The sequence below is a fragment of the Papio anubis genome, chromosome X, assembly GCF_008728515.1.
Source record: "Papio anubis isolate 15944 chromosome X, Panubis1.0, whole genome shotgun sequence".
Classification (NCBI taxonomy): domain Eukaryota; kingdom Metazoa; phylum Chordata; class Mammalia; order Primates; family Cercopithecidae; genus Papio; species Papio anubis.
The window spans coordinates 141,921,672-141,947,883 of record NC_044996.1 but is presented as its reverse complement, the minus strand read 5'-3'; the positions used below and the strand labels follow the sequence as shown (position 1 = coordinate 141,947,883).

The 26,212-nt window shown below is 41.7% G+C and overlaps 1 pseudogene; it reads left to right on the top strand.

Annotated features, from left to right (window-relative positions):
• The first annotated feature begins 626 nt into the window (after nt 1–626).
• LOC101003389 lies at nt 627–3,115 on the top strand (annotated as a pseudogene).
• Nucleotides 3,116–26,212: the final 23,097 nt, after the last annotated feature.

Here is a 26,212-nt window from a genome sequence, read left to right as displayed (position 1 = left end):
TATTGTGTCATGGTGAAGTCTGGGCTTTTAGTGTAGACGTCTGCAGAATAGTGTACATTGTATGCAGTAAGTAATTTCTGGAACTAAGTGAGGAGCTAGGATTAATGTATCTGAATACTGTACAAGATACACTCCCACCCCCACCTTTTCTAGTTTCCAATGTCCATTACTCCACTGTTTATGCCCATGTGTACACATTATTTAGCTCCCAGTTCTACGTGAGAACATGCAGTATTTGACTTTCTGATTTTGAATAATTTCACTTAATAGGCTCCAATTCCATCTATGTTGCTGCAAAAGATATGATTTCATTCTTTTTTATGACTGAGTAGTATTTCATTGTGTGCGTGTAAATATATACAAAACATTTTCTTTATCCAGTCCAATGGACACCTAAGTTGATTCCATATCTTTGCTATTGTGAATAATGCTTCAGTAAATATGGCAGTGCAGGTATCTTTGATGTAATGATTTCTTTTCCTTTGAGTGGATTGGATACTCAGTAGTGGGATTGCTGGATGGAATGGTAGTTCTATTTTAGAAATCTCTGTTCTGTTTTCCATAGAGGTTGAACTAATTTACATTCTCACCAGCAGAGTATAAGCCTTCCCTTTTCTCTGCATCCTCGCCAGCTTCTACTATTTTTTGACTTTTTAATCATAGCTGCTCTAACTGGTGTAAAATGGTGTCTCATTGTGGTTTTAATTTGCATCTATAATGATTAGTGTTAATCATCGATTTAAGCATACTCTGTTTTAGTTAGTTTTATATGTTTACATGTTAAATAAAAGCTGACATTCTGAACAGATCTTAAAGCAATGAGTTATCAGAAAGAATTATTTTAGTTTTGTTGAAGTCATGTCTATATTTGACTTCCAAACATACATAAACCTCAAATGTCCTATGGGAGATCGATTTGAAAGCTGTTGATAACAGAGGTGGTTTATATTCTTTGTTTCCTAAGTCACTGTAATTTTATAATGCTGATAAAATCTGCCCAACAGAGAAAAATAAAGTTTTGTGAATGCACCTCTGCATGTCCAACACAGAAATCAGTTTCCCTGTCCAGGACAAAATAGGAATCACAGAAACAGAGAAATTAAAATGTTTGGAAATCAAATTAGCATTACATATTCCTTGGTAAAATTGTGTCTACAAATATACACCAACATGGAATCACTAGTTATTTCTCTGTGACACACTGCCCCGAAACTTAGTGGCTAAAAAAAACAACTACTCGTTGTTAGCACGAGAGTGTCTGGTTTTGTAATTTGTACTGGGCTCAGCTGGGTGGCTCTTCTTGTCTTGCCTGGACTCCCTCATGATCTGTGGTCAGTTCACAGGTTGGCTGGGGGCTGGAGGGTCTAGGACAGACTCAGGCAAGGTGACAACTCATTTCAGCTTCTAGTGGTTTGAACAAATTCCAGTAGTTTGGTTCAGATTTGTACACATAGGACCTGGGCAGAGGTCCAAGAGCTGAAACATGCAAGATCTTGTGAAGCCCAGGTTTAAAACTGGCATGCTATCCCTTCTGCTGCATGTTGTTGACTAAAGAAAGACAATGCAGATTCACGGGGAGGGCTAATGCACTTCACTTGTTAATAGGAGGAGTAACAAAGTCATCTTACATAGGGAGGGGCTATGGCAGGTGGCCAGTTTGCAATGAACCACAAATAGTAAAATATACTATTGTTGAGTTCTCTAAAAGTATATTATATTTCATCTCAAAAAAAAAGCAATCTAAGAGAAGTGTTGAAATCTCTCTAGAAAAGACCATATAGCTAGATTTTTAGGTTTTCATATTGATTATGATGATACTAAAAAAACTATTGGATTAACTTGGAAATTAACAAAGCACAGTACAGCTTTTTTAATGGTGCACTTCCATTATTCATTATATAAAGTACTTAAATCCAGGAACAGATAGTAGGGATTGTCAAATAGAAGCACTTTGAGAGCCATACGGATGTGTCACTAAAGTATCACTTAACTCTAGCCCTTTAATAATGCACACTCATGTTTTTAAGGGAAAAGAGTGAAATAAAATAGAGCATGTAGCTTTCATATAAGGAGAGGGGGAATATAGAAATAGATTTTAACTCAATCAATTCAAGAGTAGGTAGCAAAGAAGAAAATGAAGAGCATTTGGTAAATGGAAGACACAAAAGAAGCAGGAGAAAATAAGATCCAATATATCAGATATAAGAATAAATGGAGTTCTCTTTGCCATCTTTTCTCCTCCCTTGGAGATGCTGCCATGAATGTGGAGGTTTGCAGTTTCAGAGGGTACAAGATCTACCCTAGACACGCGAGGCGCTATGCCAGGACCAACGATGGGAAGGTTTTCCAGTGTCTTAAAGCAAAATGCGAGTTGGCGTTCCTTTCCAAGAGGAGTCCTTGGCAGGTAAACTGGACTCTCCTCTACAGAAGGAAAAGGACAATTGGAAGAAATTCAACAGAAAAGAACTGGCCAAACAAATTTCAGAGGGCCCTTACTGTTACAATCTCTCACTGACATAATGGCCAAGAGGAATGAGAAAATTGACGTTAGAAAGGCTCAATGAGAACAAGCTATCAGGGCTCATAAAGAAGCAAAAAAGACTAAGCAAGCAGCTAAAAAGACTGCAATGGCTGCTGCTAAGACACCTATTAGGTTGGTGCAAAAGTAATTGCGTTTTTGCCAAAGGCAGCACCTGGGCAGACGATTGCAAAGCCTGTGGAAGTTTCAGCTCCCCAAGTTGGTGGAAAACGCTAAGCCAGCAGATCAGATTTGAAAGTAAAGATTGGACTATAACTCTAGGTTGTGCTGGAGATTTTATTCTCATAATAGGCATGTTGGGCCTCACATGATCATAGGCGAACTAATAAAGTTAAGAATATAAGAGGTAGGTATTTTATTAAAAAGTCTATTTGCTTAGCTGGGGTGTGTCGAGCACATTTTGAAAACTTCTTTGTCTTAACTTTTTGTTTACAAGGCTGTAAGTACTAGGATGTTACATGGATTTGCCTGGCTCGGTGACAAATGCCTGCAGTCCCAACATTTGGGAGACCTAGGCAGGCAGATCGCCTGACCTCAGGAGTTCAAGACCAGCCTGGGCAACATGGCGAAACCCTGTCTCTACAAAAAGTACAAGCCCTGTTTCTACAAAAAATACAAAAAATATGAAAATGAACTGCAGGTGCATGGTGGCATGTACCTGTAGTTTCAGCTATTTAGAAGGCAGAGGTGGGAGGATCACATGAGCCCAGGAGGTAGAGGCTACAGTGAGTCAAGATTGCACCACTGCACTACAGCCTGGGTGACAGTGAGACCCTGTCTCAAAAATGAAAAAAAAAAAAAAAAAAAAAAAGATGTACTTTTTAGACTATTTTCTAGTTAAATTACCTTTTCCCATGATAGACAAATTTAGTTTATATTGAGTTTGCCTTATAGTTATTGGTATCTTGCCTATCATTTGCTAATAGGTGAGTCAAAGGTGCTTAAAACTATCAGCTGTATTAATCTGCTCTTGCTTACCAAAAATATGCCTAAATGAAAAGCATGCCTGCTTGAGTAAAGAGTAGCCTTAGCTAGACTCCTAGAGTAGTTTGTTGAGCTGGGGGTTTGCCAGAGCCATGCTACATTGCAAAAATATCTGAATAAACTGCTGATATTCAAGAGAGATGTATATTGAAGATGTGATAAAATAGTAGTAATCAAAACTTACCTGTAAAGAATAGGCTTGTCCTTCTACAGAAAGTAGATCGTTTTTAACCTGCCAGCCTGTGCCAAGTTGCAAGGATACAGCAGTGGACAAATCACAGTGCTCTTTTAGGAAACATCAGAACACTAGGTGAGGGTATAGTCAATGTCAACATTTTCCGCCATCCCCATTCTTTCCAAGGTGATATAATTAATTTTTCATTCTAGTGCATGTTACATTCAGACAGTTAAGTGTTGCAGATAAAATGAGTAAGTCCCTTTGGGAACCTGAAAATGGAAACCATATGTAAAATCAATATAAGACATATGTAAAGCTGGGTGCAGTGGCTCATGCCTGTAATCCCAGTACTTTGGGAGGCTGAGGCAGGTGGATCAGTTGAAGTCAGAAGTTTAAGCCCAGCCTGGCCAACATGGTGAAACCTCTTCTCTACTAAAAATACAAAAATTAGCTGAATGTGGTGGCACGTGCCTTAATCCCAGCTACTCGGGAGGCTGAGGCAGAAGAATCACTTGAACCCGGGAGGTCGAGGTTGCAGTGAGCTGAGATCATGCCACTGCACTCCAGCCTGGGCAACAAAGGGAGACTCCATGCCCCCACTCCCCCTGCCAAAAAAAGAAAAAAAAATGTAAGGTAATACAGACTTTTGCTCATAAAAGCAAAATGTTAAGATTTTGCTTGGGGATAAAGCTCCCTTTTTTGGTATAGATAATATTAGGTTATATTTAGGAAATTACTGGGAAAATAAAATCATACCCAACTTGATAACTTTTGGATACTAAAATGTCCCCTTAAAAATAAATAGATATATAAACAAATAAATGTGAATGGATTAAACTCACCTCTTAAGAGACAGATTTTTTTCTAAGAGTGAACAAAAAAATAAAAATTTAAAGAGACACAAGTGAAGCATAAAAAACATAAAAGTTTGAAAATAAATATTAAAAACAGAGAAAATGACGCAAATAAAGCTGGCATAGTAATGTATGAGAAAAACCACTTCCAGGCAGAAATCATTACTGGGGATTACAGGACTCATTGCTCAAACAAAGGAACAATTTACTGGGAAAATATAATAATCTTTAACCTATATGAATCTAACAAAATTGCCCTAAAAGTACAAAGCAAATTGTCATAATTATAGAGAGAAATTAAAAATCACGACTGTGTAAAAAATTTAATGCTCTCTTGAAATCTGTCAAACAGATTTTTTAAAAAAGAATAACACTGATATCAATACATAGATAATCAGGTTCTTTCCAAGCACAGAGACAAATGGTATAGGATTTGAACAATTAAAGCTACCCAGCATTGAGAGTATATCTTTCCAAGTATATATGGCACATTTGCTTAAAGTCACTACCACACTATGTTAAATAGGGTTTTTCTTTTATGAATATTAAATGTGATTGAGATAGCATTCTTTAATTAAAATGCAAAAACAGAAACAATTTATAAGAAGTAGCCTTTTCCACCCACACATTTGGAAAGTAAAATCAAAATTCTAAATAATTCACTCATTAAATACTTAAAACTACAAACAAAATGACAAACTATTTAGCATAGCATCACGTGAAAGTAGCTTGTACCCAAATAGATAATTTGATAGTGAGAGGGAATGTATAACTTTAAATGCATATTCTAGAAAATAAGAACTACTGAAAGTTAATGAATTAAATATTCAACTCAAGAATTTTTAAAGCAGTGAACAAGAAAATCCACAAAAGATATCACAACAAAGCAAGTTAATAAAAACAGAAATGAACAAAATACAACACAACAAACAGAAAATTAATAACACAGGAACAGAAAACCAAATACCACATGGGCTCACCTGTAAGTGGGAGCTAAACATTGGGTACTCAGGGACCCAAAGATGGGGACTATAGACACTGAGGGCTACTAGGGGGGAAGAGGCTAGGGGGTGTTGAAAAACTACCTATTGGGTACAATGCTCACTTCCTGGGTGATGGGATCATTTGTACTCCAAACCTTAGTGACATGCCATTTACCCATGTAACAAATCTGCATCTGTATCCCCGAACCTAAAATAAAAGTTTAAAAAAAGATATACAGACAAAAGTAACAGGAAATTAAAACTTGAAAAAATAGAGTGGATAATTAAACCAAAAGCCAGTTTTAAAAAATTACTAATGAAATAGAAAAGTCTGGCAAGATTAAGCAAGAATATAAGAACGCTGAGACCAGTAACCAATATTAAATACAAACAGGGAGTTAAAACTAACAGATGAAGACAAACTGAACATCTTAGAATAGCAGGGGGAAAAAGGCAAATTTCAGTAGATTAAAAAAAATTGAAAGAGTATGTACTGTTTTAAGGATGACATTCAAACAAATTTCTTATTACATTGACTCAACTCTGTGCAATTGAAATATTTCATTACTCAGGCCGGGCGCGGTGGCTCAAGCCTGTAATCCCAGCACTTTGGGAGGCCGAGACGGGTGGATCACGAGGTCAGGAGATCGAGACCACCCTGGCTAACACGGTGAAACCCCGTCTCTACTAAAAAATACAAAAAACTAGCCGGGCGAGGTGGCGGGCGCCTGTAGTCCCAGCTACAAGGGAGGCTGAGACAGGAGAATGGCGGGAACCCGGGAGGCGGAGCTTGCAGTGAGCTGAGATCGGGCCACTGCACTCCAGCCTGGGCAACAGAGCGAGACTCCGTCTCAAAAAAAAAAAAAAAAAAAAAAAAAAGAAATATTTCATTACTCAAAGTAGAAAGGAATTATATTTAAGCATGTTAATTGGTGAACAGACTGCCAGAAATTTGAATGATCAACCTACACATCATTTCTAGCTTGAAGCATAATAAATGACTCAAAACAGATCCTGCTAATACATTTAGAGGATATGTTGTTTTTCAGTGTAAGTAGTAAAATAGTTTCATGGGAAATTTATGAGACCAGAAAATTATGTTCTACTTTGGAAAGATTACAAGGGTAAACTCTGTTGTGAGAATGACTGAGACATCCCTTCGTTCAATCTCTTAAAATTTTAACTGAGAAGTACATCGTAGTACATCTTTTCTCCAGATTGGCAACATTTTGTGTGCTTTAATGTGGGTAATAAAATGCCATTATTTAATAATGATGCCACAATCTTATGTTTTTTATATGGCTTAGCATTGTACAGAATGTGTTGACATGTTGAATCTGTTTACCCATTTAATTGATATGTAATTTGTCCACATGACCACTTGCTCCTTCTTCATCATCATATCTAACTATCTATATATTTTTTGAGGCAGGGTCTTGCTCTGTTGCTCAGGCTGGAGTGCAGTGGTGCACTCATAGCTGTCTTCAGCCTCTACCTCTCGGGCTCAAGTAATCCTCCTGCCAGAGTCTTCCAAGTGGCTGGAACTACAGATGCATCATCATTTTATTTTTTTGTTTTTTGTGGAGACAATATTTCACCATGTTACCCAGGCTGGTCTCCACCTTCTGGGCTCAAGAGATCCTCCTGCCTGGGCCTCCCAAGGTGCTGGGATCAAAGGTGTGAGCCACCATGCCTGGTCATACTAATATTATAATTTTTTTTTCCACAAATGTAAAATCTTAACATAATTAAGGGTGACTGACTTGCTCAAGGTCATATATCTAGAAAGTGTCTAAGTCAGGATTAACTTGAATCTCCTGACACATAGATTAGCATTATTTCCACTAGAAGTTTTCCCATTCTTGGTGTGAGGAGATATTAATCATTTCTTCATGTGTCTAGATCTGTCTAGGTTTTTTTTTTGGTGTGTGTGTGTGTGAGTGTATGTGTGTGGGTGTATTTGTGTGTGTATGTGTGTATATGTGTGTGTGTATGTGTGTGCGTATGTGACCCCTTGACTTATCATCCCCTGAAATCTCCAAAACGTAGATCTTGGGTGTTACGAAATATATAAGAACTTTGGTACTTGCTAACCAAAAATTGGAAGATGATGTTAATTTTTCCATCTTTACTATAAAATTCAGCAGTTCAACAGCAACAATAGCAACTGAATAAAGCTAAAAACTGGAGCGGTTAACTTCGTGAGCAAACTGGACTGCAGGCTTGTTATCAGTGGGTGGGTTGGTAGGTACCAGATGAAATATTGAATAAAAGCTATGGTCCAGAAGTCACAAATGGAAGGCACTGAAGACATTACCAAGCAGGGGTGATGGTTGGGCCCACACGACATGCACATCCATAAATAAATCAAGTTCAGCAGTCGTTCTCTCAGTCTTGTTACAAGATATGGTAGGTGGCCAATGTCAGTCCTGCTAGTATCTGGGCTCCAACAGAATACATTGGAAATCTCAATCTAGCTTCTTTAAAATGGAACCAATCCACTGCCTTCAAAAATCTCACCTCCAGGCCAAACACGATGGCACACACCTTTAATCCCAGCACTTTGGGAGGCCCAGGCAGGAGGATCGTTTGAGCCCAGGAGTTTGAGAAAAGTCTTGGCAACATAATGAGACCTTGTCTCTAAAGAAAAATACAAAAATTAGCCAAGTGTGGTGGTACACACCTGTAGTCCCAGTTACTCGGGAGGCTGAGGTGGGAGGATAGCTAGAGTTCAGGAGGTCTAAGTTGCACTGAGCCGAGATCACGCCACTGCACTCCAGCCTGAGAGACAGAGCAAAACCCTGTCAAAAAAAAAAAAAAAAAAAAAAAAAAAATTCCCAAATCTGAATGGACAAGGAGCTTATATCAAATAATTTTTTTTTTAGCAAATAGAATAGCCTTATGTTACAGAACAAAAGGGTTATTGGGTTTCATTTTCTACGTCAAACCAAGCTTGGCTAAAAGAAACCTCAAAAGGCCACTTAATTCAGAGCTAGTACAGAAAGCACAACATTCAATAAACTCAGCAATGGTGAACATCAAATAATTTGCTGTGGCAATACAAAAATTATTTTATTTAAAACTTTGAAGTTCACGGGTGCATGTGAATGTGACATAGGTAAACTTGTGTCATGTGGGTTTGATGCCCAGATTATTTCATCACCTAGGTACTAAGCTTAGTACCCATTAGTTATTTTTCCTGATCCTCTCCCTCCTCCCTCCACCCTCTGAAAGGCCCCAGTGTGTGTTGCTCCCTTCTATGTGTCCATGTGTTCTCATAATTGATCTCCCACTTATCAGTGGGAACATGTGATCTTTGGTTTTGCTGTTCCTGCATTAGTTGGCTGAGGATAATGGCCTCCAGCCCCATCCATGTTCCTGCAAAGGACATGATCTTGTTCTTGTTTATGGCTGCAAAGTATTCTACGGTGTCTATGTACCACATTTGCTTTATCTAGTCCATGTTGATGGGCATTTAGGCTTATTCCCATTCAAATGCGATCATGGTGCTAACATAGTGCTATGAGATCTTGATATTTGCCAAAATATAAAATAGAACATGAGATGTTTTTGGAAAGAAATGCCTATTGTGGAGTGGGAGGCATTTATGTGAAGCCTTTTATGTGTGATAGTAGCCAAGACAGAGCTAAAAACAAACGTGTACTGTTACTTTCTCCATTCAAAGACAATGGTGCTATTGTATAAACAGAGAAGACCAAGTACCGCTGATGGTTTGAGCTAGTTTAAATGGTTAGAAAAGTCAGAAGATGTAAATTAAAGTTTCGTTCTGGTCTTTCAAAACCTTCAGTAAACTGAAATCCTACTGAGCCATCCCACCCTTCTTACTGCTCACCCTAATACCATCTTCGGAATATACATCCTCTATCTTCTACTGTGATGTCTTTACATTGTATTACTCTTCTGTTACTGTGTATCAAATATCTGGAAATGTGCAAACTTATTTTTTTTGAGACAGGGTCTTGCTCTGTCAATTAGGCTGGAGTGCAGCGGCAAGATCACAGCTCACTGCAGCCTTGACCTCCCGAACTCACGTGATCTTCCTGCCCTAGCCTCCCAAGTAGCTGGGACTACAGGCATGTGGCACCATGCCTGGCTAATTTTTGTATTTCTTGTAAAAATGGGGTTTTGCCAAGTTGCCCAGGCTGGTCTCGAACTCCTGGACTCAAGCAATTCATCCACTTCAGCCTCCCAAAGTATTGGGATTACAGGTGTGGGCCACCATGCCCCGCCAGGCTATGTCTTTTCTGGAAACCCAACTAAAGAAAGGATTGCATTCAAGCTCCCTTAGGGAGTCGGAAAAGTCCATTTACTGGGAAAAGTCCACTCTAGGAGCTTAGTGTACTGAGGTCTCTGTTTTCTTGCTGACTGTTGGCCAGGGACCACACTCAGTTCCTTCCTAGAGGCTGACCCCGGGTCCTTGCCCTGTGGACCCCTTCACAGGGAGTTTTAAGCATGGCTGTTTGCTTTTTCAAAGTCAGCAAGAGAAAGGCCAGAAAGAGAATCTTAATTAATTTGAATCTCTCCCTCAGGGAAGGCTTGAAACTGTTTATTTTTAAAGACTCACCTGATTAGGTGTGGCACACTCAAAATCATCTTAAAGTCATGACTCAAAGTTAGTTGATTAGAGACCTTAATTACACGTTCAAAATCTCTTTATTTGCCCATCAATGGTAGGCTGATGAAAGAAAATGTGGTATGTATACACCATGGAATACTATGCAGCCATAAAAAAGACTGAGCTAATGGCTTTTGCAGGAACATGAATGGAACTGGAGGCCATTATCCTTAGCAAATTAATGTAGGAACAGAAAGACAAATACTGCTTGTTCTCACTTATATGTAGGAACTAAATGATGAGAACATGTGGATGCATAGTGAGGAACAACACACACACTGGGGCCTCCTTGAGGGTGGAGGGTGGGAGGAAGAACGGGATCAGGACAAATAACTAATGGGTAGTAGGCTTAGAACCTGGGCGATGAAATAATCTGTATAACAAACCCCATGACACAAGTTTACCTACGTAACAAACCCTCACATATGCCCCGAACCTAAAGTAAAAGTTTAAAAAAATAGCAAACATGCTCTTACCATGTGGCATCCCCCACCAAAAAAACCCAATAAAATCTCTTTACCTTTGCCATATAATATACCTTAATCAAAGGATTGACTAGCCCATTATATCCTTAGCATCCATAGCAGGAGGTAGAAATCGTGGGGAGCATCTTAAAAATTCTTCCGACCACTGCCCACCTCTGACCACTAATGGTATACATCCTTTCCAAACACAAAATGCATTCACATCCTTCAATCCTCCCAGGAGTCTCCTCTTACTCTTCTTGAAAGGATGTCACCCTCTATCTCTAAGTTGTTCTTGAGTCCCCAACTTACATTGGCTTCAATTTTTAAAAATTTTATTTTTCACAATAAATTGAGTCATGTATGTTTTTCTCCCTCGCTGCTTTGAGGGTAGAAACATTCCTTGTGTTTCTTTGGCAGATCACAGAAACTAAAATGTAGCTCAGTAAAATTGTGTACAACTCACAAATACTTGTTCATCGACTGGACAATTTTGCAGGGTGAGACTGCAAAAATTAAGGGCCCCTAAAAATAATAAACTTAAGAGATGGAACAAATATGTAAGAAGAGCCATGAAAACTAAATTCTCAAGTAATTCACAATGGCTGAAATGCTTAGGATATTATATTATTCTAATGCAGTCTAAAAAATTCTAATATGTATATTAATGATCTCATTATGATGTTGAGATTAATAGGTATATTAATGATATCAAGGTGAGGGAAAATTGTGAGCTATGTGAGATGTTCTTCAAGTATCAGCAACTTCATAGTTGAGATAATCCAATAGGGAGATACAGTTTTAAAAAGTCTCTTGAGATGGAGCGTTAAAATCTTTGATACAGAGAACAATTCTGCAAAACTGTGAATTAGAAACTCTCCACCCCTCTCTGTGGCATCTCCAGATTGTTTTAATACATGTGCATTCACAAACAGCCAAAAAACAAACGAATATTTCACAGGGTTGATTAGTGTTTGCCTTCGATAAAAAGAAAAAAAAATTGGGAGCGATAGAGGGAGCTCTTGCCCTATGGAAGACAGATACCAAAGCAGTCCTGCATGGTTCTTTCCCACTTGGACAAAAATAAATAAATAAGAATGAAAAAAACCCCCGACAGTTAGAAAAGAAGAGCTACTATTATTCTCAGTAACTGGATGATCACAGCCTGCCCTGCTGAGGTTGGCAAAGGCTCTGTGGGTTTGCTTTCCTGGAGCCGTAAGTGTTCAGGGAGCAAGCAGTGCAGGGCTGAGCTGCCCAAGTCAGCAGCCTAATTAATCTCGCAGGCTCAGTGGGGACTTTTGGGTTTAATCATTAGCTGCAAGGGTGAAGCCGGACGCGTGTGTTCACGCTGAGGCAAAATGAGGGCCGAGCAAACAGGGGTAAGTGCATGGGTCTGCATGTGTCAGAGAGATGAGGAAGGAAAAGAACTTGGACATCCATTATCAAAGGCAAAACAAACCTGGCAGACCTGTTTCACCACCTTCCAATCAATACATCTTATCTATTCAAATTTTCTGCACGCTGCACCAACATTCGTTTGCTGATCAGATTCTAGAATGTGTGCACCTGTGCGTCAAAATGAAGGCATGGTCTTCCCCGCACTTTGGGGAAAAGGGCATCGTTGCCGTCAGATGCTTGATACAAAAGATTAGTTCTAGCCAAGTATTCAAAACTCTAGCAAGTGAATATAAATGCACTGTTTTTGTTTGTTCTTTGTGTTTTTATCCTTACATCTGGTGGGAAATTTTCTTGAGTAGCTTTTTTTTTTTTTTAAAAAAAAACACAAACCAGTTTTATTGAGGTATAATTGATCTGCAAAAGAGGCACATATTTACTGTATACAATTTGATGAGTTTGGACATATGTGTGCACCCGTGTTACTGTTGGGACTGCTGTTGTGAAACCTCGGTTCTTGTCTTCTTAGTTTCAAAGAATTTAAATAACAGACACACAGCAAAGGAGATGCAGCATAGAATAATTTATTGCAAAGGAAAAAGAATATTTTGAAAGTTTGGTGCAGAATAGACAGTACATCCTGAGAGAGAGAAATTTCAGGGTGGGATTCTCATAAGGGTGAGAGAGTAATGATTATTCATAGAGAAACTCCCTTTATGGGAGTCTTACATGATGATTCATAAGGAGGTGGAAAGAGGTGTTGCTAGTAAGCATGTTCTGGGTGGTTCTCTGGGCGCACATGCGCAGTAGCCGTACATGCTTGTTCATGGACTGCAGGTCTCATTAGCATCTTATATCTCTACCCGCAGGTGTGCTTTTTACTATTAAAATGAGAAAAGGGTCAGTTTGAGTACAGGTAAAATAAAAATGCACGCGGTCTCTAGAAGGGAAAGTCCCTACTGAAGATAGCTTAGCTTGAATGAGCTCAATGACAATGCAAATGCTGAGGTTTATTGTGTTGACTGTACAGTCACCAGAGTTGCTGTGTCCCAAGGACACTGTCACTTTCTTTAATACTATCATCACTATTAAGATAAGAAACATATCCATTACCTCCAAAAGCTTTTTCTGTCCCTTTTTCTTTTTTGGATTTTTCTTGAGTGTGTGTGTATATATGTGAGGACTAAGCTCTGATTTCTTATCTTGCCCAAATTCCTATCTCAAGAGTCTGGGAGTCATGTCCTAAAAGCCATAAATACTCATCAGATGAGTTTTATTTAACCCTATATATTGTGACTTACCTTCCAATCTGACTCTAGCATAATGTTACATGGCAAAGAAGAAAATAAAAATATTTTATCCCAAAACATGTTTCTTTGCCATATTTTGAAATGACCTTGCAAAGCCATCCTTTGTAGGGGAAAATGTGCATCTGTAAAGAATCTCTATTCACATAGCTAGATCTTTTTCTTCCAGGCCCTCCTAATCCTGAAGAGATTAACTGAGAGTCTAGCACCTTTTAAAGGGTCTGAATAGGAAATGTTTGTCATCTATTATCTCTAAGGGCTGCCACTATGACACTTCAAAAGAACCTTGGTCTTCACAATCTTTTATCTTAACCTGAACATTTCCTTTCTATTGATCCCAGGTCTTTAGACAAACTTAACCAATTGTCAACCAGAAAATGTTTAAATTTACCTATAGCCTGGAAGCCCCCTACTTTGAATTGTCCTGCCTTTCTGGACCAAACCAATGTATTTCTCAAATGTATCTGATTGATGTCTCATGCCTCCCTAAAATATACAAAACCAAACTGTGCCCCAACCAGCTTGGGCACATGCTCTCAGGACCTCCTGAGGGCTGTGTCATGGGCCATGGTCACTCATATTTGGTTCAGAATAAATCCCTTCAAATACTTTACAGAGTTTGACTCTTTTTGCTGACAATGTGTGTGAGAAGAACACACAACATGAGATCTACTCCCCTCTTAACAAGTTTTTAAGTGTACAAAATACTGCATGATTCCATTTGTTGTGTTATAATATATGTTGGCTTTTGTTCATTGTTCCTGGCCCATAACTCCCATAACCCTGGTTACAGCCTTTTGTCATAATATTGGGTGTGTCAGGCCTCAAGGGCAGGGCTTTCACCTTCTCCTGCATTCTTTTCATTGTAATGTTCCCCTGCCTTTCTGAGTGTGGGTTTCAAGACCCTCCTGATACAGACAGGAAACAGGGAAATATTGGGTAGCAGAGGGCTGCTCCCTGGCAAAGGCGTCACCCTCAAACCTGGATACCTGCGGCCCTAACTGGGAACAGGCATTCCCGTTTTTGCACCCAAAAGTTGTCTTTTGGCCCACCACACCCATCTATCCTGTACCCATATAAACCCCAAACCCCTGGTTCCAGAAGGAGATGAGAGACAAACAGAAGAGCAGAAGAGTGACAGAACGGTACAGCAGAGAGAAGAAAAGAAGCATCTGAAAGCTGAGAGGAGTTCAGCTGGGGATGGTCAGAGAGGAGATAGGCCACTGGGCAGCCAAACTCCAGGGAAGACCATCTTCCCACTCCATCTCCCCTTCCAGCTCCCCATCCATCTTGCTGAGAACCACCTCCACCACTCAGTACAACCCCCACACTCATCTTTTAAGTCCTTGTGTGACCTGATTGTTCTGGGATGCTGGACAAGAGCTCAGGATAAGGGAGGAGACCACCCCTCATATTGTCTTATGCCCAATTTCTGCCTCCAAAGAAAGGAGATGTAAAAACTAAAAGGCAGAAATGAAATCCACAAGAGACAACCCGGTGCCACACCCTGGGCCTGGTAGTTAAAGATTGACCCCTGACCTAATCAGTTATTTTAATAAGAAAAGCACTGTGAAGATCCCTGTCTGGTTCTGTTGCGTTCTAATTACGGGTGCACACAGCCCCTAGTCACTTACCCTCTGCTTGCTCAATCGATCATGACCATCTCACACGGACCACCTTAGAGTTATGAGCCCTTAAAAGGGACAGGAATTGCTCAATCCGGGAGCTCCGTTGTTGAAGACATGAGTCTTGCAGAAGCTCCTGGTGGAATAAAGCACTTCCTTCTTTAACTCAGTGTCTGAGGGGTTTTGTCTGTGGCTTGTCCTGCTACATTTCTTGGTTCCCTGACCAGGAAGCGAGGTAATTAACGAATGGTCAAGGCAGCCCCTTGGGTGGCTTAGGCCTGCCCTGTGGAGCAACCCTGTGGGGGACTCCGGTCAGCTTGAGTGACACAGATCCTGAGAGCACTCCCAGGTAGGCAATTGCCCCAGTGGAACTCCTTGCCAGAGCAGTGGGTGGCAGCCTCCCATGGAGGATCAATGCAGGGGCTGAGCATCAGGAAGCAACTGGCACTTGCAGTCTGGACATCTGAAACTTGGTAAGACTGGTCTTTGGAACTTGCCCACTCCATTTGAGTGGAAGCATAGCCTGATCACTCACAGCATGCCCATACTGGCACTTTGGTTTTTGTTTTTGACATGACTTGGATTGCTTGATACTTTGGTTTTGGTTTTGACCTGGCTTGGATTTCCTGATGCTCTGATTTTGGTTCTGATTCTGGTTTGGTGTAAACTGAAAAAGTGTGTGTGTGCCCTTTTTACCTGTTCTTTGTTTTGTGGGGTGTGTGTGGTGTGAGCATGGTGTTTTGTCTCAAGGAAACATGGGTTAGGCACAAAGTAAGCCCACTCCACTAGGAAGTATGTTGAAAAATTTCAAAAAGGGATTTAAGGGAGACTATGGAGTTACTATGACACCAGGAAAACTTAGAACTTTGTGTGAGATAGACTGGCTAGCATTAGAGGTGGGTTGGCCACCAGAAGGAAGCCTGGACAGGTCCCTTGTCTCGAAGGTATGGCACAGGGTAACCTGTGAGTCAGGGCACCCAGATCAGTTCCCATATGTAGATTATTGGTTACAGCTAGTTTCGGACCCCCCACAGTGGTTAAGAGGACAGACAGCAGCAGTACTAGTAGCAAAGGGACAGTTAGGTCCTCGCTCCACCTGCCGAGGGAAGTCAGCACCAAAAGTCCTGTCTGACCCAACATCAGAAGAATCATGGCAGGAACTGGTACCAGCAATACCCTCTCCTTATCAAGAGGAAGGGCTCCCAACTCCTGAGCCCACAGCACCTCCACCTCCACCAGATAGCCACACTGCTAGACCACCCACAGTAGACAAAAGAGGAAGTGAAGCTGCGGGAGACACTCCTCCCTTGGCAGCTTGCTTACGGCCCAAGACTGGAATCCAAATGCCCCTGAGACAGCAGCAATATACTGGGGTAGATGAGGATGGACACGTGGTGGAAAGGCGTGCCTTTGTATATCAACCTTTCACCTCTGCTGACCTCCTCAATTGGAAAAATAACACTCCATCTTACACCGAAAAGCCTCAAGCTTTAATTGACTTGCTCCAAACTATTATACAGACTCATAATCCTACTTGGGCTGATTGCCACCAGCTGCTCATGTACCTCTTTAATACAGATGAAAGGTGAAGGGTGCTCTGGGCGGCAACTGAGTGGCTGGAGGAACATGTCCCAGCCGATTACCAAAACCCCCAAGAGTATATAAGAATTCAGCTGCCAGGAACAGACCCCCAATGGGATGCAAATGAGGGACCAGACATGGAGAGGCTAAGACGGTACTGTGAGGCATTAATAGAAGGTCTAAAGGAAGGGGCTCAAAAGGCTACAAATATAAATACAGTTTCTGAGGTCATCCAAGGAAAAGAGGAGAGTCCAGTACAATTCTGTGAAAGTCTGTGTGAGGCTTACTGTATGTATACTCCTTTTGATCCAGATAGCCCTGAAAATCAGCGCATGATTAACATGGCCTTAGTTAGTCAAAGCATGGAAGATATCAGGAGAAAATTGCAGAAACAGGTTGGATTTGCGGGTATGAATACCTCACAGTTACTGGAAATAGCCAATCAAGTGTTTGTAAATAGAGATTCAACAAGCCACAGAGAAAGCCATAAGGAAGGCGAACACCAGGCCAGGCGAAACGCCGACTTACTGGCCATGGCCATTAGGGGAATTCCCCTGAAAGGAGAGGGAAAGGGGAGTTCCGGGAAGACTACCCAGTCTAATTGCCCATGCTTGCAATGTAACCAATGCGCCTATTGTAAGAAAATAGGACACTGGAAAGATAAGTGTCCCCAACAGAAGGAAAAGCAAGGTGGTTCGGAACAAAATACCTCAGATAAAGACGAGGGAGCTTTGTTCAATCTGGCTGAAGGGCTATTGGACTGAAGGGTACTGGGCTTAAGCACCCCCAAGGAGCCCACAGTTAGGGTTACAATTGGGGGCAAGGATATGAAGTTTTTGGTCGATACTGGTGCTGAACATTCAGTAGTGACCATCCCAGTCACCCCCTTATCCAAGAAAACCATTGATATAATTGGAGCAACAGGAGTTTTTTTTTTTTTTTGAGACGAAGTCTCATGTCGAAGGCCCTGGCAGCAACAGCCCTGTTAGCACAAGAAGCAGATAAACTAACCCTTGGGCAAAACCTTAATACGAAGGCCCCCCATGCTGTGGTAACCAAAGAACATCATTGGCTAACAGATGCTAGATTAACCAACTACCAAAGCTTGCTATGTGAAAATCCCTGCGTAACTATTGAAGTCTGTAACACCCTGAATCCCACCACCCTGCTCCCAGTATCAGAGAGCCCGGTCGAGTATAACTGTGTAGAGGTGTTGGACTCAGTTTATTCTAGCAGACCTGACCTTCGGGACCAGCCATGGGCATCAGTAGACTGGGAGTTATATGTGGACGGGAGCAACTTCATTAGCCCACAAGGAGAAGGATGTGCAGGATATGCGGTGGTAACTTTGGATGCTGTCGTTGAAGCCAAACCGTTGCCACAGGGCACTTGAGCCCAGAAGGCTGAGCTCATTGCTTTAACTCATGCTCTAGAACTCAGTGAAAGTAAGACTGTAAACATCTACACTGACTCTCGATATGCCTTTCTAACCCTCCTAGTGCATGGAGCATTATATAAGGAAAAGGGTCTGTTATACTCTGGGGGAAAGGACATAAAATATCAACAAGAAATTCTACAATTACTAGAGGAAGTGTGGAAACCTCAGAAGGTGGCAGTCACGCACTGCAGAGGACACCAGCGAGCCTCCATCTCAGTGGCCTTAGGAAACTCTCGAGCTGATTCAGAAGCTGGAAAAGCAGCGTCTACCCCTTACCCAGCATCGATAGCAGCCCCCTTACTCTCTCAAACACCTGACCTGGTACCTACCTATTCTAAGGAAGAAAAAGACTTCTTCCATGCAGAAGGGGGGCAAGTAATAAAAGGATAGATCAGACTGCCAGATGGGAGAGTAGCTGTGCTGCAGTTGCTGGGAGCCACAGTTGTATTGGTCATGCATGAAATCACTCATCAAGGGCAAGAATCACTTGAAAAATTAGGCCGGTACTTCCACATCTCACACTTGCCGGCCCTTACCAAAGCAGTAGCACAATGGTGCGTTACTTGCCAACAGCACAATGAGAGGCAAGGCCCCACTTTTCTGCCCAGCATACAAGCTTATGGAGCAGCTCCTTTTGAGGATCTTCAGGTGGATTTCACAGAAATGCCAAAATGTAGGCCGGGCGTGGTGGCTCAAGCCTGTAATCCCAGCACTTTGGGAGGCCGAGACGGGCGGATCACGAGGTCAGGAGATCGAGACCATCCTGGCTAACGCGGTGAAACGCTGTCTCTACTAAAAAAATACAAAAAAAGTAGCCGGGTGAGGTGGCGGGCGCCTGTAGTCCCAGCTACTCGGGAGGCTGAGGCAGGAGAATGGCGTAAACCCGGGAGGCGGAGCTTGCAGTGAGCTGAGATCTGGCCACTGCACTCCAGCCTGGGCCACAGAGCGAGACTCCGTCTCAAAAACAACAACAACAACAACAAAAAAAGAAATGCCAAAATGTGGAGGTAGCAAGTATTTGCTGGTTCTTGTGTGTACTTACTCTGGGTGGGTGGAGGCTTATCCAACATGAACTGAAAAGGCCTACGAGGTAACCAGTATGCTTCTCCAAGATCTTATTCCTAGGTTTGGACTGCCCTTATGAATCAGCTCAGATAACGGGCCGGTGTTTGTGGCTGACTTGGTACAGAAGACAGCAAAGGCATTAGGAATCACTTGGAAGCTACATGCCGCCTACCGACCTCAGAGTTCCGGAAAGGTGGAGCGAATGAATTGGACTATCACAAATCGTTTAGGGAAAGTATGTCAGGAAACAGGATTAAAGTGGATACAGGCCCTTCCTATAGTATTGTTTAAAATTAGATGCACTCCTTCTAAGAAACAGGATACTCCCCTTATGAAATACTGTATCATAGGCCTCCTCCTATACTGCGGGGGCTTCCAGGCACTCCCTTAGTGTTAGGTGAAATTGAATTACAGCGACAACTACAGGCTTTAGGAAAAATTACACAAACATTCTCAACTTGGGTAAATGAGAGGTGTCCCATCAGCTTATTCTCCCCAGTTCACCCCTTCTCTCCAGGTGATCGTGTGTGGATCAAGGACTGGAATGTAGCACCTTTGCGGCCACGGTGGAAATGACCTCAGACCGTCATCCTGACCACTCCCACGGCTGTAAAGGTAGAAGGAATCCCAGCCTGGATCCACCACAGCCGTGTGAAACCTGCAGCCGAGGAAACCTGGGAGGCAAAACGGAGCCCAGACAACCCCTGCAAAGTGACTCTGAGGAGGACGACAAGCCTTGCTCCAGTCACACCCAGAAGCTGACTGGTCTACGCATGGCCGAAGCGTGAGGAGGATCATCGTGGGACTCATTTTCCTTATAATTTGGACTTGTAAACACTTCCACTGATTTTCCCTGCATGGAGGACTGCTCTCAGTGTATACATCAGGTTACCGAAGTAGGGCAAAAAGTTAAAACAATCTTTCTGTTCTATAGTTACTATGAATGCCTAGGAATTTTAAAAGGAACATGTTTATATAATGACACTTAGTACAAGGTATGTAGCCCAGGAAACGATCTACCAGATATGTGTTATGACCCCTCTGAGCCTCCCATGTCCATGGTTTGTGAAATAAGATTTAGGACTGAAGACTGGTAGGGACTCATACATGATACAAGTAAAGTATTAGCCAGAACAGAAGAAAAAGGGGTGCCCAAACACATAATCTTGAAATCTGATGCTTGTACTGTCATTAATAGCAATAAGTTAGGAAGGGAATGTGGCTCTTTTAGTTGGGAAAAGGCTATATGACTGAAAATAAGTACATTTGTCATGAATTAGGACTGTGTGGAAATGAATGTGGATACTGGTCTTGTGCCATTTGGGTCACTTGGATAAAAAAATGAGAAGAGTCCAGTCCACCTTCAGAAAGGAAAAAATGGCCCTTCCTGCACTAAGGGACAATGTAACCCCTTAGAGCTAGTAATAACCAATCTCCTTGATCCTTGCTGGAAAAAAGGGGAGCGTGTGACCTTAGGAATCGATGGGGCTGGACTGGATCCTTGAGTAAGTATCTTAGTTTGAGGAGAAGTTTACAAATGCTCTCCTGAGCCAGTGTTTCAAACTTTCTATGATGAACTAAATGTGCCAGTACCAGAAATTCCAGGAAAAACAAGAAATTTGTTTTTGCAATTAGCCAAGCATGTAGCCCAGTCTCTCGATGTCACTTCATGTTATGTATGTGGCAGAACTGTAATAGGAGATCAATGGCCATAGGAAGCCCGAGAATTAGTACCTACAGACCCAGTTCCTGATGAATTCCTGGCTCAAAAGAATCATCCTGATAATTTCTGTGTCCTAAAAGCCTCAATTATTGGACAATATTGCATAGCTAGAGAAGGAAAAGAATTCACTCACCCCATAGGATGACTTAGTTGTCTGGGACAGAAACTGTATAATGGTACCACAAAAACAGTCACTTGGTGGAGTTCAAATCACACAGAGAGGAATCCATTTAGTAAGTTCCCAAAGTTGCAAACCATGTGGACTCACCCAGAGTCCCACTGGGACTGGACAGCCCTCACTGGATTATACTGGATATGTGGGCATAGAGCTTATGCCAAATTACCTGACCAGTGGGCAGGTAGTTGTGTTATTGACACTATTAAACCATCTTTTTTCCCACTGCCTATAAAGACAGGCGAACTCTTGGGCTTCCCTGTCTATGCTTCCCATGAAAAGAGAAGCATAGCTATAGGAAATTGGAAAGATGATGAATGGCCCCCTGAGAGAATCATACAATATTACAGGTCTGCTACTTGGCCACAAGGTGGCTCATGGAGATACTGGACCCCCATTTGCATGATCAACCAAATCATATGGTTACAAGCTGTGTTAGAAATCATCACTAATAAAACTGGCAGAGCCTTGACTATTCTGGCCTGGCAAGAAACTCAGATGAGAAATTCTGTCTATCAAAATAGATTGGCTCTCAACTACTTGCTAGCAGCTGAAGGAGGGATCTGTGGGAAATTTAACCTTACTAATTGCTGTCTACACATAGATGATCAAGGGCAAGTAGTTGAAGACATAGAGATATGACAAAACTGGCACATGTGCCCATGCATGTGTGGCATGGATTTGATCCTGGGGCCATGTTTGGAAAATGGTCCCCAGTGCTAGGAGGATTTAAAACTCTTATAATAGGAGTTATAATAGTAATAGAACCAGCTTACTGCTGCCTTGTTTGCTACCTGTACTTCCTCAAATGATAAAAAGCTTCATCGCTACCTTAGTTTACCAAAATGCTTCAGTGCAAGTGTACTATATGAATCACTATCGATCTGTCTTGCAAGAAGACATGGGTAGTGAGAATGAAAGTGAGAACTCCCACTATTGAGTGAGAGTCTCAAAGGGGGGGAATAATAACATCCCTCATGTTGTCTTATGCCCAATTTCTGCCTCCAAAGAAAGAAGAAGTAAAAACTATAAGGCAGAAATGAAATCCACAAGCAGACAGCCCAGCGCCACACCCTGTGCCTGGTAGTTAAAGATCTACCCCTGACCTAATTGGTTATGTTATCTATAGATTACAGACATTGTATAGAAAAGCGCTGTGAAAATCCCTGTCCTGTTCTGTTCCATTCTAATTACCGGTGCATGCAGCCCCCAGTCATGTACCCCCTGCTTGCTCAGTCAGTGACGACCCTCTCATCTCTCTCATGCGGACCCCCTTAGAGTTGTGAGCCCTTAAAAGGGACAGGAATTGCTCACTCAAGGAGCTCAGTTGTTGGAGACGTGAGTCTTGCCAAAGCACCCGGTCGAATAAAGCCCTTCTTTAACTCAGTGCCTGAGGGGTTTTGTCTGCGGCTTGTCCTGCTACAGGGATACAGAAAGCTGTCACACTGGCCTTCCATCCTTGCAAAAAGGCAGAGGGTCCACTGAGCTGGTTAACAGGTTAACCTAAGCCATCCGCAGATGGCAAGGCTAAAAGAGCACACTGTAACACACGCCCACTTGGGCCCCTGGACCTGTCCATCTGTGTGCTCCCTCTCTTGTCAGGGGTTTGAGTAGCAGCAGCGATTAAACAGATGAACCACATCCCTGTCGCATGTCCTGTGAAGGGGGTCAGGAAACTCTCCATTTCACTCTCGTGAGAGAGTCCCACTCTATTCCTTCAGGGAAAAATGCTGATGTCATGAAGCTTCAATAAAACCCCAAGATGACAAGGTTCAGGGAGCTTCCAGAGAGCTGAACATGTGTAGGTTCCTGGAGGGTGGTGCCACAGGGAGGGCATGGAAGCTCTGTGCCTGTTCCCCTGCCATCAAGAAAAGTCCAAATATGTAAAATATTTGAAAAGATTTATTCTGAGCCAAATATGAGTGACCATGGCCTATGACACAGCCCCAGGATATCAAGAGAACATGTGCCCAAGGTGATCGAGATACAGCTTGATTTTATACATTTTAGGGAGGCATGAGACTTCAATCAAATATGTTTAAGAAACACATTGGTTTCATCTGGAAGGGCAGGACAGCTCAAAGGGGGAGAGGACCTTCCAGGTCATAGGTAGATTTAAATTTTTTCTGATTGGCAATTGGTTGAGTTATTATCAATAGAAAGGAATGTCTGGGTTAAAATAAGGGGCTGTGGAGACCAAGGTTTTATTACGCAGATGAAGCCTCCAGGTAGCAGACTTCAGAGAGAATAGATTGTAAATGTTTCTTATCAGATGTAAGGTCTGTCTGTGTGGATGTTAATGCTGGAGGGGTAGAATTAGGCATGTCCAACCCCAACTTCCCATCATGGTTTCAAATAGTCTTTTGGGTTACATTTCAGAGTCCCCTGACCCAGGAGAAAGTCCATTCAGATGGTTGGGGGGCCTCAGAATTTTATTTTTGGTTCCCACCCCCAAATCTTGCCCTACACGTCCTCTTCTGTATCATTTGCAACAGCGTTTATAATAAACCAGTAAGTGTAATTAAGCATTTCCTTGAGTTCTGTCAGCTGCTCCAGCAAATTAATTGAACCCAAAGAGGGGTTTGCAGGAACCCCAACTCTAAGGTGGTCAGCCAGAAGTTCTAGAAGCCCAGACTTGTGACTAATGTGTGTAGGGGGCAGTCTTGGGAACAGAGCCCTCACCCTGTGAGATCTGATGCTCTCTATCTCTGGGTAGATGGTTTTGGAACGGAACTGGAGGACACCTGGCTGGTGTCCACTGCTTGGTGTTTGGGGGAAAAGCCCCCACACATTTGGTCACAGAAGTCTTCTGTGTTGGTGATTTTTTGTGGTGTGAGAGTAGAGGGAAGACACAGTTTGAGGTGAGTTTTTGCCTATCTACCATTCATATGAGGTATCTAAAACAAACTTAGAGAAGCAGAAAACAGAAAGGTCGTTGGTAGGAAAGGCAAAGAGAGGGAAAAGGGAGATACTGATCGACAGTTCAGTTACTTGAGATGAGTAAGTTCTAGAGATCTGCTGTATGTCACAGTGCCTAGAGTTAACAATATGGTTTTATGCACTCTTGAGCAACTCGGAAGAAGTGACTGATCGTGCTTTTGGCCTTGCAAGGAAAAATCGTGGTAGAAAGCAAAAATCCCTTGACATGCTTTTCAACAACTCAAGATGCTATTTAAAAGCTTTGAACATTAATAGATAGTTGTAAAGCCTTAACCTTTTATGAGAGTGGTTTTATGTCTTTCAAATGAAAAGGAGCACATTTCATTGTATTTTAGCTTCATTTTTGTCCTGTAGTAGCTGAATATTCAGAATTTCTCAGATTTTCGTCATCTGGTGCGTAGAAGCTGGTAGATTTTTTTCTTTTTATCCTTCATGTTTCCCTTTGATAGCCCAGATGTGTAGATCTAAAACTCAAAAAAGTTTATTTTATTTTTTTCCCTTAGGTGGGATTTATCTTCTTTAAGATGACTTCCTGACCTTGGACACATAGAAGGCTGCTGAAGGCAATGGTGGATCCTTGCATTTCAAACAAAATCACATTCAATTTTTTGAGAGCTGCTGGCCTGGGTGGTGTTAAATTGTGTCATTTAGTATTAAAGAAACACGATAAAACTTTCAAAGACCGATCATGTGTCTCGGCTGTTTACTGTGGAAAGGTAGGAAATTGGCTAGAGCAAAAGCTATCCATGTGAAAAATAAGGATTTGAGGTGCCTCAGACAACCACGGAGATAGAACCCACGGTTTAAATTGGTATTTGTGTGTCTATATTTAGAGGCATAAAAAAATAAACAGATGTGGATTTATCAAATGAACCCAAGCGAGGCCAGGTCAAAGGAAATTTCCAGGAGAAACTCCACACATTAAATTTCTCTTTCTAATACAAAATGACAACACACTTAAACAAAGAACAGGCTGTACCAACACGGGTATTTTATCTCTAAAGGGGAGAAAAAGTCTTGACACCATTTTCTGTCTTCTCTTTATAGTTAGTTTCACTATTTGGGCTACAGTAAAAATAATGATTCAGGAGAGAATTTCCTTTCTCTCATTCTCTTTCTTTCTTTCTTCTTTCTTTCTTTCTTTCTTTCTTTTCTTTCTTTCTTTCTTTCTTTCTCTCTTTCTCTCTTTCTTTCTTTCTTTCTTTCTCTCTTTTTTTCTTCTTTTTCTCTCTTTCTCTGTTTTCTCTCTTTCTCTCCCTCTCTCTCTTCTCTTTCTTTCTTTTCTTTCTTTCTTTCTTTCTTTCTTTCTTTCTTTCTTTCTTTCTTTCTTTCTTTCTCTTTCTTTCTTTCTTTCTCTCTTTCTTTTTCTTTCTTTCTTTCTTTTTCTTCTTTCTTTTGTCTTACACTGTCATCCAAGCTGGAGAGCAGTGGTGTGATCATAGCTCACTGCAGCCTTGAACTCCTGGGCTCAAGATCCTCCCATTTCAGCCTCCCAAGTAGCTGGGACTACAGGAGTGCACCACCAAGCCTAGCTAATTTTTAAATCTTTTTGTAGAGATGGGGTCTCTGTATGTTGCCCAGGCTGGTCTCAAACTCCTGGCTTCAAAGGATACTCCCACCTGGGTCTCCTAAAGTGTTGGAGTTGCAGGCATCAGCCCACCATGCCAGGCAGGAGAAATTTTTTATAAGAGCCAATATATTTTGGGTTAGGTGTTGCAATACCATATACTGACAATTTCCAAGTCTATATATGTTTTGGTTTAAGGAGTAAAACATAGTTAATACACATTCATCTTGCATTAGTACCTGAAAGTGATTTTAATTGGCAAGAAGACTAGTTTATATTTTCTTTTTCTTTTTCTTTTTTTTGAGACAGAGTCTCACTCTGTCACCTAGGCTGGAGTGCAGTGGTACTATCTCGGCTCACTGCAACTTCCATCTCCCGGGTTCAAGTGATTCTCCTGTCTCAGCCTCCCGAGTAGCTGGGACTACAGGCGCATGCCACCACGCCCAGATAATTTTTTGTATTTTTAGTAGAGATGGGGTTTCACTGCGTTAGCCAGGATAGTCTCGATCTCCTGACCTCGTGATCTGCCAGCCTCGGCCTCCCAGAGTGCTGGGATTACAGGCATGAGCCACTGTGCCTGGCCCTATATTTTCAATATGTGGATGACCCTTGAACAATGTGGGGATTAGGGGCACTGACCCGCGCACTCAGTCAAAAACCCATGTATTACTTTTAACTCCCCCAAAACTTAACTGCTAATAAACTGCTGAAGACCAGAAGCCTTACAATGATGTTAACAGTCAACTAACACATATTTT